The 12,260-nt window shown below is 38.4% G+C and overlaps 1 protein-coding gene and 1 long non-coding RNA gene across 10 annotated transcripts in view; one reads left to right on the forward strand and one right to left on the reverse strand.

Annotated features, from left to right (window-relative positions):
• The window catches only part of LOC145730078 (uncharacterized), a 124,807-nt gene that overhangs the window by 20,170 nt on the left and 92,377 nt on the right, over window positions 1-12,260 (forward strand). For 3 of the 8 annotated variants that reach the window (XM_081981103.1, XM_081981072.1, XM_081981150.1), the window contains exon 7: window positions 8,516-8,548. The exons of 4 other annotated variants lie outside the window; for them this stretch is intronic. The gene's annotated coding sequence lies outside the window, so the exon portion shown is untranslated. Of the gene's footprint in view, window positions 1-8,515; window positions 8,549-8,979; window positions 9,585-12,260 lie in introns of those variants that run through there. One more of the 8 variants, XM_081981157.1, reaches the window with a different exon arrangement.
• LOC145730182 (uncharacterized) overlaps window positions 1-12,260 on the reverse strand; it is a 96,174-nt gene that overhangs the window by 10,244 nt on the left and 73,670 nt on the right. The window lies entirely within an intron of this gene.

Consider the following 12,260-nt stretch of genomic DNA (forward strand, 5'->3'; position numbering starts at 1 on the left):
TTGAACTTTATCTTGAACCGGAGTAGAAGTATTAGGAGTTGTAAAACTCCTATTACTCATTAGGCATTTACGAATATTCTACCGGTAGATAGTAGATACCTACCGTATATACAAGTACCCCATATTAACTGTTGAGATGGTGAACGTTGGTACCTCGTCTAAGTCTTCTATGACGTACTCATCTGCACTACTCACTGGGTTCCGCGACAGGCAGTCTGCATCCTGATGTTTACTCCCTTTCTTGTACACTACAGTGTAATCGAATTCTGCTAGCTTGAGAGCCCAGCGTGCCAACCTCCTTGAGTGATCTTTAATATTATGAATCCAGCATAAAGCGTGGTGATCGGTTACTATTTTTACTGGGTGTCCATAAATTAAATGCCTTAAGTAGGTCATTCCCCAAACTGCTGCTAGTAACTCTAATTCGCTGATTGAATAATTTTTTTCCGCTTTTGACAGCGACCTGCTTATATAGGCTATAGGGTGTTCTTGTCCGTCGTCGCTCTCCTGTAGTAGAATTGCCCCTATTCCTTCTGTGCAGGCGTCTGTATGCATTGTGCAGCCAATGTTGGGGTTGTAATGTTTCAGGACTGGTGCTGAAGTGAGTTTTTCTTTTAGTATTTGAAATGCTTCTTCTTGTTCCTTGCCCCAGCAGAATTTGTTCTTTCTTGTTGCCTCATGCAAGGGCCTAGCTAATACTGCGTAATTTTTAATAAACTTTCTATAAAAATTACATAATCCCAAAAAGCTTTGTAATTCCTTTGTTTTCTTAGGGGTGGGAAATTGCTTAATTCCAGCTAACTTATCTTCTTCGGGGCTTATTCCTTCACTGCTTACCGAGAATCCTAGAATTCTTATCTTTTGCTGTAAATATTCGCACTTGCTTGGCTTAAGGGTTAAATGTGCTTCTCTCATTTTTTGAAACACTTTTCTTAATTTTGTGATGTGGTCATCTAGGTTTTCTGAGTAGATTATAATGTCATCTAGGTATATTAGGATGTCTTTCCATTTCATGTCTTTGAATATCCTATCTGCTAATTGTTGGAAAGTTGCCGGTGCGTTGCACAGTCCGAAACTCAACACATTAAACTCGTATGACCCGTGTCCTTGTGCCGTAAATGCCGTGTATTGTTTTGACGACTCTTCAATTGGTATTTGCCAATACCCTGAAAACATATCCAAGGTGGTAAAGTACTTGGCATTTCCCAGATATGTAAGAATGTCGTCGATCTGCGGTATTGGGTAGCAAGATTTTTTAGTCACTGGGTTTATTGTTCTTTTGTAGTCTACGCAGAATCTAGTAGAGCCGTCTTTTTTCTTCACCAGTACAACTGGGCTTGCCCAAGGTGAATGGCATGGTCTTATTACGTCACACTCTAACATTTCTTGTATCTGTGCGTCAATGATTTCTCGCTCAGTTTGAGACACTCTGTAAGGGCGACATTTGACTGGTTTATTTTCCGTGACCTCTATTTTATGTTCTATGAGTTGTGTTTTTCCCATGTACTTAGGTGATTTACAAAAAATGTCCTCATATTCGGTTAGTAAATTTTCCAGCTTCTTTTTGAATTCTTTTTCCGTGATGTGATCTAATTTATGGTCGTCTAGTGTTACTACGTCCTCTTCAGTTTTGTACGTTGTATAGAGGTGGCTTATGTCTTCATTTGTAGATTCTAACCGTGCTATCGTTGTGCCTTTGAAAATTATTCTATTTGTGGGTCCTATGTTTGTCAGATTTACCGTGATTTCCTCTCCGGCCTGATCTAAGCTGCACAAGAGGTTATTGCGGACCAACCACCCTTCGTTTGGCACCATGAGTTTTTTGTCGTACCCTGGGGGCTGAGGTTCAACTTTTACTGCTTTCTTTTCCCCTGGATTAAGGACGCAATCTTCAGACATTCTTATTTTTTCAGCCATGTTTTCTTCGTCCTTTACGAAGTACGGCAGGGCGTCCCATGAGCTGCCTTTGCTCAGTTTATGGGGTTTTGGCCGCGGGTTCTTATCTTTAGAGACCCATAATGTTAGGTTTGTGTCTTTGAATTCCTCGTAGAGTGCATTTTTAATTTCTGTCCAGTCGGTTTTGTTATTTGCCGCAGTCGACCTAGGGATGGCTATGTTAGAGATACCGTTCCGTACTGTCCATTCTTTTAATTTAGTGCAGCAGTTTTTGAGTGTCTGGGCGGGCGTGCATTCGCCATTATTTCCTATTATTGCCATCTGTAAGATGTGCCTGTTTCCTTTTTGAAAGCTGGTCGTACTGCCTAAGCTTATATTGCCTGTTTCTTTTTCCGCTAGGTAATTTCTAATGGCTTTTCCAACTCCTCTGTCTTTGCTTGGCGTTGTGGAGCACGTAAAGGCCCATGCAATGTTGCTCGGCAAGCTGAAAATTGATCCGGGCATTTCTCGGAAAACTTCTCTCCAGCTTCGTATGCTGCTTTCCTGTCTTGGCTCTAATTTAAGATTGTGGGTGCTTTTTATATTCTGTCTTAGTGGTATAATCATGTTTTGTGCCAAGCTGAGCGTGTTCATTATTAAACATATGGAGGCCTTCATTTCCCTTAAAAATTCCATCCCTAATATCAAAGGTTGGGGTGGGCCTGTCAATACTGTCGCTTTCACTTTCAATTTTCTTACTTTGTTGCCCCTAAGTTCAAGGGATGCCCATGTCTCTCCTAGACTAGCTATTCTTTGTCCTCCTGCAGTGAGTAGTAGGGTAGGGTGTTGGCCACGCTTGTACACCCCCTCTGTGAGGTGGTGGCTTATTATGTTTAACTCTGCACCTGTGTCGATAATTACCGGTACATAGTAACCGTTCACCACCGCGTTGATGTGTAGAATTTTGCAGCACGTTGGGCCCTGAGTGGAGAGGGTGACAGGGCTTAGTTTTGCCACCCCCTGGCGTTTGGGTACTGCTGCCTGCTTCTGCAGACTGCAGCAAAGTGCCCTGGTTTCCCGCAGTAATAGCACGCGGGTTTATTGTCTCTAGTTCTTGTGGAGACGTAGTGCCTTTCTGGCGGGGGCGTGCGCCTTGTATCGTACGTCCTTCTGGGTGGTGGCGGGGTTCTTTCTCGATAGGGGCGGTTCACTTCGTAGCTTGACTGTTGCCTGGGAGCTGAATTGTACTCGAATTGGCGCTGGGGTCTAAATGCTGGTGGTGGGGTGGTTTCTACAGGAGCGTTATCCATTGTAATGCACAGCATTTTTATTTCATCCAAGTTTCGAGGGGCCCGGTTGGGGAAATGCGTGAGCCAGTAGTATCTTGCTCTGGATTCGTCTCTTAGGCCGTTGTGAAAAATTTCTTGGAACTCGTCAAGGTCGACCACTTGCTTGTACTCTTCGTATAGAACCCTTAGGTCGTAAAAGTAGTTTTTTGTTGGTTCCAGGGACCCTTGTTTCCTTTCCCGCACTTTTGAGAGTAGCCGTGAATTGATGTCGCCGTCACTAAACTCGATTTTAAAGGCCTGGCAGATATGGTGCCAATTACTGTCGCGGTAAGTTTCTTTATATTCCCTGTACCATATGTTTGCAGCCCCCTGTAAGAAGGAGTGAAAGTACAGTATTTTTAAGGCATCATTCCAGTTGTTAGCCACCGCTGTTCGCTCGTAGGTAGCTATAAATACTGGTGCTGAGTCTGTACAGGGATTGAAAGTTGGGGGGCTGATGAACTGGGGTAGTGCGGGTGTTTTTTCTCCTGTCTCTACAGTGGAGATTGTAACGTCTGCCATGGCGTTGGTGCCTATTATCACTTTTTTTCTGCTTTCTAATCTCTCTGATTGTGCTTGTGCTAGCGGGGGTGAGTTTTTCTCTCTTATTGTTACGTCGAGTTCGCTTTCTGTATCCTCGTTGTCCCCCTGTCCGCCTTCTTTCTTTTCAACTATTGCTTTTTCTTTCTGTCTCACTACAGTGAGGGTGATGTATTCAGGTAGGCCCTCTGGCTCCTGTCTTCGTGTATCCCCCACACTCGAGCTTCTATGTCTCGGTTCAAACGGGCTGTCTGGCTTTATTGACCTCAGGTTGTATTTCCCTCTATTCATTCCTTTTTTTTCCCCTTCGCCTTCAGTGGCTTGGGTTGCGAGGGTGTGTCTACCAATATGGAGATTACTAGACGGGGATTGAACGGAGCGCCTCCACCATGTCACGTTTAGGGGTGCGTAGTGAGGGATGGTAGAGAAACAACCTAGGTCACAGGCAAGCCTCGTTTATTATAAAATAATGTAAACTATACACTTAAGAGGGGTTATGCTTACCCCCAGAATAAAAGGGCCAACACGGCCGTAACTGTCGTATAGCGCATGTGAGTTCGGGAGAGACGAGTGGGGGTTTTAGTCCTTCAGCTACACCGTAAAGGGGCACGCAAAGGTGTTCTTGTACGATGCGACCAAAAGACCAAGTGTACAACTGACAGGGTTAAGGGTTCTAACGGTCACTTCAAGTTGCGAGAGAACCCTTCTCTTATCAGCCTGGGATCCTAAGAGGGTAGCGAGCCGTCCCACCACTTCAAGTTAGAGACTGTTGCTCGCCGACCGACCCGGAGACCAGTAATTTTAGATGGCCAGCCTTGCTGAATAAATACTCGTCGATTGACCCAGATTCCTACTAGACTTGCTGACATATGCGATTATTCGGTGTATAGTACGTTTGTAAATGTTGGGAATCTGTGACAATATGTACCCGGTTTATGATTTATGGATCGAGAAGTTCCGTCGGTAAATTAAGAAAAAAGTGACTTTTGACAGGTTTTCCGTTAAAATTTAGAGTCATAACCTCAAAAATTAGTTTATTGTTGACGGTTTGTCGGTTTGTTCCACAATTTAGCTAGCTTATGAGATTGACCTGTTAAATTAAAATGGATATTGGAATATATTCTGTTCGCGAGATGGAAGTATGCCGATATTATAAAACATTTCAGCAATGAACATCTGGATGCCAGTCAAGTGTCAAAGACATATCAGGAATAGGAATACCAGTCGCGTTCTAAAATTCATTCAACCGTAATGAACCAGATCCTTAAAAGTTACACCGATTGTGGTAAACGGTGGAATTAGCTGGTATAATTTTCGTAAATGCCTTTAGTCTCCCTACGCTCAGTATTTGGTGTTTGTGGTGTCAGGCCAATAGATACACCAGATTGTACTGCCGATGCCGGCTTAATTACTTCACTAGACTGTCCACTAACGTCAATATTCGCACTTTCAGAGGCACTCAACTTATGGGGCTCACCCAATTCCTCACTGGAATAGGTCTCTACCCTAGCACCGCTCGCATCACTTGCACAAGTTCCCGTAGATAAAGATAACTCATCATTTCCAGCTGAACGCAAATTGTCAGCATGTACAAACTTAATGTCGTTACCTACCGATACTAAATAAGTACAAAAACTTAATACTTTATCACTTTTCCTTTCTGCCATAACTTGGTTAACTTATTTTTTGTAAAAACACTTTCTCCTAACTTAAACAACTTTACTCCTCTTTTTGAGTTTGCTTTGGTATCATTTGTAAACTTATTATGGCAAGAAGGTTTTAACAAATCAAATCTTGTTCTAGGTTTTATTTTGAAAATACTTTCCGCTGGAGATATTCCAGTCACAGTAGATGGAGTATTCCGATGGTTAAACAAAAAGTTTTGTAGTTTTGTCACATTAATGTCTTTAGAAAGATTATTTCCTTTCTGAGCATATAACGCCTTTTCCAAACCTTTTTTTACGACCTGTACACTTCTTTCAGCAATCCCATTACTTTGTGGGTGGTATGGAGGTGTTTTAACAAGTTTGATCCCATTGGCTTGGCAAAATTTTTGAAATTCATTAGAACTAAAAGGTGGGCCATTGTCTGAAACTAGCTCACATGGTAGCCCAAAAATAGCAAACATATCTTTTGCATTTGTTCCATTTTCCATTAGTTTGACATCAATCCATTTTGACCTTTGGTCAACCAGTAATAAAAAAACACTCTTAAACTTAAAAAAAAGAAGTCTACGTGAACCCTGTAAAAGTTATGAGGCGCATTAGGCCAAGCTGACAAACCCCTGAATTTGAAAAGTTCTGAAGTTGCTGGCATACTTTACAAGCAGCTATAAATTTATCTAAATCATTATTTATGCCAGGCCACCAGCAATACGACCTAACCAGCATTTTAGTTCTAACTATCCCACAATGTTGATTATGAAACAGTTGAAGTACTTTAAGTCTGAGGTTATTAGGAATTAATCCTCTATTTCCAAGCAGTATGCAATTTTTCTCAACACTTAACTCAAAACGCCTTTTAAAAAATGGCTTTAGGTTTTCATCAGAAACACTATTGGGTCATCCAGAGATAGTTAAATCTTTTACTTTACACAAAAGGACATCTTTAAGCGTTTCCTTAGCTACATCACTAGAATTAAGAGGAATTTGATCAATCAAACTAAATGAGCAAATAAAGTCAGGCACCTCTGTTTTTTCGGTACAGGGAAGGCGCGATAAACAGTCGGCATTAGAAATCAGGGACCCCTTCCTATATTGAATGTCATAATCGTAACCAGAAAGTATCAATGCCCACCGCGTTATCCTAGCTGCTGCCGCAACAGGAATATTTTTATTTCTACCAAATATTAACTGTAGAGGTTGATAATCAGAAATCAGAGTAAACTTACGACCATATAAATACTTATGAAACTTGCGTAATGCAAAAATGATAGCCAATGCTTCTCTCTCAATATTGCTATATTTTTTTTCAGCAGCTGACAAGGTACTTGATGCAAATAACACAGGTCTTTCCAATCCCTGAACTTTATGACTTAAGACAGCTCCCACACCATACCCACTTGCATCACATGTGACAAATATGGGTAAGGTTGGGTTATTATGCATCAAAACTGCATCTGAAGTTAATAGTTTTTTGCTCTCTTGAAAACAATTTTCACATTCATGAGACCAATTTTCATCGAAATCAACTCCTGACTGACATAATTTATAAAGAGGTCCTAACTTCAATGATAAAAGTGGAATAAATTTTCCGTAATAATTTAGTAAGCCTAAGAAAGATTTCAACTCAGTCACTGATTTTGGAGAAGGAGCTGATGTAATTGCCTTAATTTTTTCTTCTGTAGGGTGTATGCCTGACGAATCTATAACATGACCCAAAAACTCTACTTTATTTATGAAAAATTTACATTTTTTTTCGTTCCCTTTAATGCTATATTTATCCAACCTCCTAAAAACATTCATGACATTCGAAAAACATTCTTCAATACATGAACCAAACACTTGAATGTCGTCTAAATAACATTTAGTATTTTTCAACCCTGACAAGACCTGAGTTTCCATAACTGTTTGAAAAATTCCAGGGGCTGAGCTAATCCCATATGTAAGCCTATTATATGCAAATAACCCTAGGTGTGTATTGATTGTCAACAACTCCTGTGATTTATCACTAACCCTTAGCTGTTGGTAGGCCCCTTTTAATAACATTTAACATTTAAGGTTGGGAACACTACACCGGTAAGGCAAAACCGTTGAATCTCATTTAATACGCATGTGTTCATATTGGAGCAAGCCATCGCGCGGTTTCGTCGTAATTTGTCAGTTTCTGAATAGGAGGGCGCCAACATTTTTTGGCTGGAGGGCGCACCGGCATAGGTCCCGGCGGCTCAGCTCGGGCCTGCAATTGCATACGAAAACCTAAAATAACACTAGACTTGACTAGACATTAGACATTTATTTAAAGATATCTATTTTACTATCACATTTGACAGAATGGGTTATGTATTTGAATATTTGGTTGCATACAACCACCAAAAATATTAAATTAGAAAGCCTTGTTTTCTCTTATCACGTGGTACTTCTATCTGAAAAGTTCAGGCGGTCACGTGATCAAAGCCTTTGACGTATCATATGACAGACATTTGACAATACGTATTTTAAAAATTAAAAAAATAATATCTTTGTTGATCAATCTACTGTTGAATTTTGCAAATATTTATATTGTAGATCTGTGCAGTTATAAAACTTTGTCAACCGGATAATCCGAATTTTATAATCTTGATGCTGGTATTGCTGGCCTCCAGTTTTCTGTTAAACAGTATGAATATGAACTCAATATATTTTTGACAACTGTTGTTAATTTATGGTTAATCACCGAACTAAACAGTAAACACATTTTAATTTTGTAATTTTTATTATAAATACTTCTTGGTGGTTGTGTTCTGATCGAGTAAATGTTAACAAATGTACGTTTGAATAATCTTGTAATTTTGCGAAAATAATATCCTAGAATTTTAAACTACCCGCACTGTTTTCACCGGAAATCGTAGTAAGCGGTGAATTGGTGCTAGTTGCCATGCTCCGATTTGTTTCAAGAAGCAAGAAGCTTCAACTTTGAACTCCACCCTCGACTCGGTGCGGTGATTTTGCCAGTGGCCGTTCGAGGGAATTGGCCGACGGGACTGACTGACCTTAGCTGACAAAATGGATTTTCTTCTACTTTCAATGATGTCTGAAGACAAAGTTTGGGAAAATGGATAGTTCGGACAACGTTTTTCACTCAAAATGAGCAGTTATACCAGTTAGGTTAGTTTGCCTTACCGGCCATTTTGTTTTCCAGGATTCCCATATAGCTGCTATTTTGCTTTCGAATAGTGGGTTCATTTGTGTCCCTGTATTTATAACATAACATTTTTTTATTATGTAGCACAGGCGAATTTCAGGCAATCAGTTGCCAAAGTATTGATTTTCTTATGCCTCCTAAAAAAGAATGGTCTGGGTCCCATGGCGGCCATTTTGTGATGGTTTACGCATTTTTGTTGTTCATGTTTCCGCCATTTTGAATCACCCAAATTAACTACAATTACTTTTGGCTTTACTTTCTTTAAAAGGGTGTGGTCATCCTAGCATCCATTTTGGTTTCATTTCAGTTTTTTTTTTGAACATAAATTAGAAATTTGCAACTCCCAATCATACCTAAATAATTATTGAATTAAAAACTTACATTTCTGTTCCAGGTTTGAAGAGATGACATACTTTCGCTACTAACGCTGACGTCATGTTGTCACATTTTTCAACTCGGTTTGAGGAAAGCAAAACAACTCTGAAGCTGTGTTCATAAAGACAGTCATTTCAGATTGTTTCTTCCTTAGTTTTCAGTTTATAGGTGAACTAGCTAGTAGGGCTAGGACGGTAATCCGTCGCCAAAATACGGTTTTTATCTCCAATATATCTCAAAATGGCGCAAGATATTGGTGAGCTCATAAACATCACTAATTTACGAAAACTTGAATACTGAAGATATATTTTTCGAGGAGGAAACTATTCGCTGTTACAACTCGTCCTTGCTAGGGCGGTGGACGCCCATAGCCAGAGGGCGCCAGCACTTACATACATTTAAAAAAAATTGTCAACATTTACTACTTAATTTCCTAAGGAATAGCTATTTATGTGTTAAGCGCGCAAACATTCTTTTATGCGCCGAGAATGAAGTTGATTCATTCGAAAGCTTGAAAGTCACATTGTGCGCATAATACATACAATATCGAAAAATGCAATCATTATTGAATATTCGTAGAAAAAGTAACAAAAACAAATATAAAGTTCTTGTTTACAAATTAAACTTAAAGAAATCTTTTTATGTCGGAGCCTGGATTGGCAAAGGTAATCAATAACGGTGTCTGAATCTCTGGAGTTCAAAATATCAGCTTCTGAGTGCATTAATAACAAAGATTCTAAATTTTCGTTTGTCAAAGACGACCTTAACTTGGATTTAATAAGTTTTAATTTAGAGAATGCTCGTTCGCAGGAAACTTGATTACGAAAATGATCTTTATTTTGATTTCTTCTTCGGGAGAAGTTCCAACACTGTCATCTTCAGAAGGTTCTCCTGCCATTTTCTTTACTTTTAGGTTCTTTCTTTTCTCATCAGTTATTGCTTTGCCAATAACTATGTCATCAAGAGTTTTATCGTTGTTTGCTCTTTCTTCAAGTCTCTGCGTCATTTTTAGAACAAAGCGTTGAGCGCTTTGTTCTAAAAATGCTTTTAAAGTTTCAGGAAACTTGTCTTGTAACCTTTTAGTCTACTAAGAGAAGACTCAATATTCCTCCATGCTTGGGCGTAGTCTAGATTCTTTGTTTGGAGATAATCCGATAGTGGCGTAGTGATTTTGAACACTTGCAAGAATACCATGCCAATAACTATTGTATCGAAATCCAGATGCTTGTTAAGTAAAGCAGTTGCTTCATGTCTCACTTTTGCATTGAAATTTGTTGATTGTGAAATTTTGAAAAGAGCCAATATCAACTCTACACCATTTACACATGTAGTTTAGAAAGCGTCAGTTGAATTTTAGAAACCATAAGATGGATTTAAAAAATATCACTTGTATTTCAGAAAAGGTACTTCAATTCATCAATTTTAGAATAATAACTTTGATTTTCGAAATTGCAATTTGTATTTCAGATTAGTCACTTGTAGTATAGAAAAGAGCAGTTGGATTATAGACATGGTCATTTGTAATTTGGAAAATTAAAGTGGAGCAAAATAATAAAAAAGCAAGAGCAAGTTAATAAAAAAAAGTAAATAAGTAAAAAAGTACATTGTGGTTTAAGCAGTTCAATGAAAAATCGATTTATCTCGAAAACTGTTTATTTTATCGAAATAAAAGAAGAGTACAATTTTTCGATAAAAATGTCAAGAGTATCCATTAATGGCGTTTGCAGCTGAAAATAATGACAGCTGTCAAAGTTTAAGCAAATTGTGTCTTAGGTCCAGTTAGTTCCGGCCTTTCCATGACGAGATACCTGGTTTTCATGTCAAATAGAAGGTCTCTTACGATAAAACATTAAACCCAATAATCATTACAATATACAAAGTGTTTCAAAAGTTACGACCAAAAACGTTAATTGGAAGGCAGTTCTTTGGGGCTAGATATATCCCTTAGGAGTGACTTTAATAGTTATTTACATTACTAGTGGGGTATGAGCATTTTTATAGTCACGAGTGGGAGTGTTGTCACACGAGTACGTTAATTTGCCATACCCCACGGGTGATGTACAACATTTTATCTACGACCATCAGAAGCAGCGTAAAGTAAGAAAAAAATTCATATTTTGTGCAATGTGAACTATTTAGGAACGTCTCGTATATGCTTGCTACGGGTAGTTATTTGTTACCCTTAAATTTTGTCATCTACGCTGTACTGTTTTGGTGTTGTTGCTATGGTGGCCATTTGTTTCCACATATTACTTAAGCGACAATTTAACAGTGTCAGTCACAAATTTTTAAAAGTGCATTTCGTTATGAACATGTCTGAAGAACTTCCGTCAGATATTGAAGAAGCTGCCGCAAACGTGGTATCTGGCTTGTTGCCTGCCAAGTCAAAGGAGAAATATGAAAAAATGTATCAAAGTTATGTTTAAATTCAATAAACAATTACAGCAGAAATTTTCATTTAAAGTTGTTTTATCGCACTAGTGCGATAAAATCGATTATTATCGCACTAGTGCGGTAAAATCGCTCATTACGTAACTCAAAATGAGCTATGTAATGAATGATTACCATGCTAGGAGTAGATAATAGCTATTTATGTAACCAGCTACGAAAAGATCGACTTTGTGTAACGAATGAATGTTTGTAGGGCGAGCGCAGCGAGGTCCTACAATTTGAATGAGTTACACAATAAGACATTTTCGAAACGTGTTGCATACATAATTTTTTCTAATTTTGACCAAAAAGCGGTAAAAACCATCTTTTAAAGTGATTTAACAGAAATATTCACTTTCATAGCACCTTGTATAAACAGTGACAACGACATGTTATGATGGATGTCGCCCATATGTTTCTACGGAAATGCATAAAAACAGGGAGTGATGAAATGAACTTTTCATAACTAGTTACATAAAGTGATACTTTATGTAACTAGTTACATAAAGTAAAACGTTTTGTCACTCTAATCAGTTTTGAAAAGTGTCACTTTATATGCCATAATTAGAAAAAAAAAATTATATGAACAAATCGTATTATTTTGACCTCGCCTGTATGCCCCCGAGAAATTGTCATATAGTTATGGGACACCCTGTATATTTTATATAAATTAATACTCCCGATGGGCGGGTTTTTTTGCTTAAAGTGATATTAAAAAAACGATGAACTAATAACCACATAGAAACACAAAAAAATCTGAAATTGAAATAACGCGTTCTAAAATACAAGTGACCTTTTCTGAAACCAAATTTACGATAATAAAATACAAGTTATAGATTCTGAAATCCAACTTATATTTTTAAAATCTAA

This window comes from Ips typographus, linkage group LG1, assembly GCF_016097725.1.
Source record: "Ips typographus isolate SLU linkage group LG1, UJ_Ityp_2.0, whole genome shotgun sequence".
NCBI lineage: Eukaryota > Metazoa > Arthropoda > Insecta > Coleoptera > Curculionidae > Ips > Ips typographus.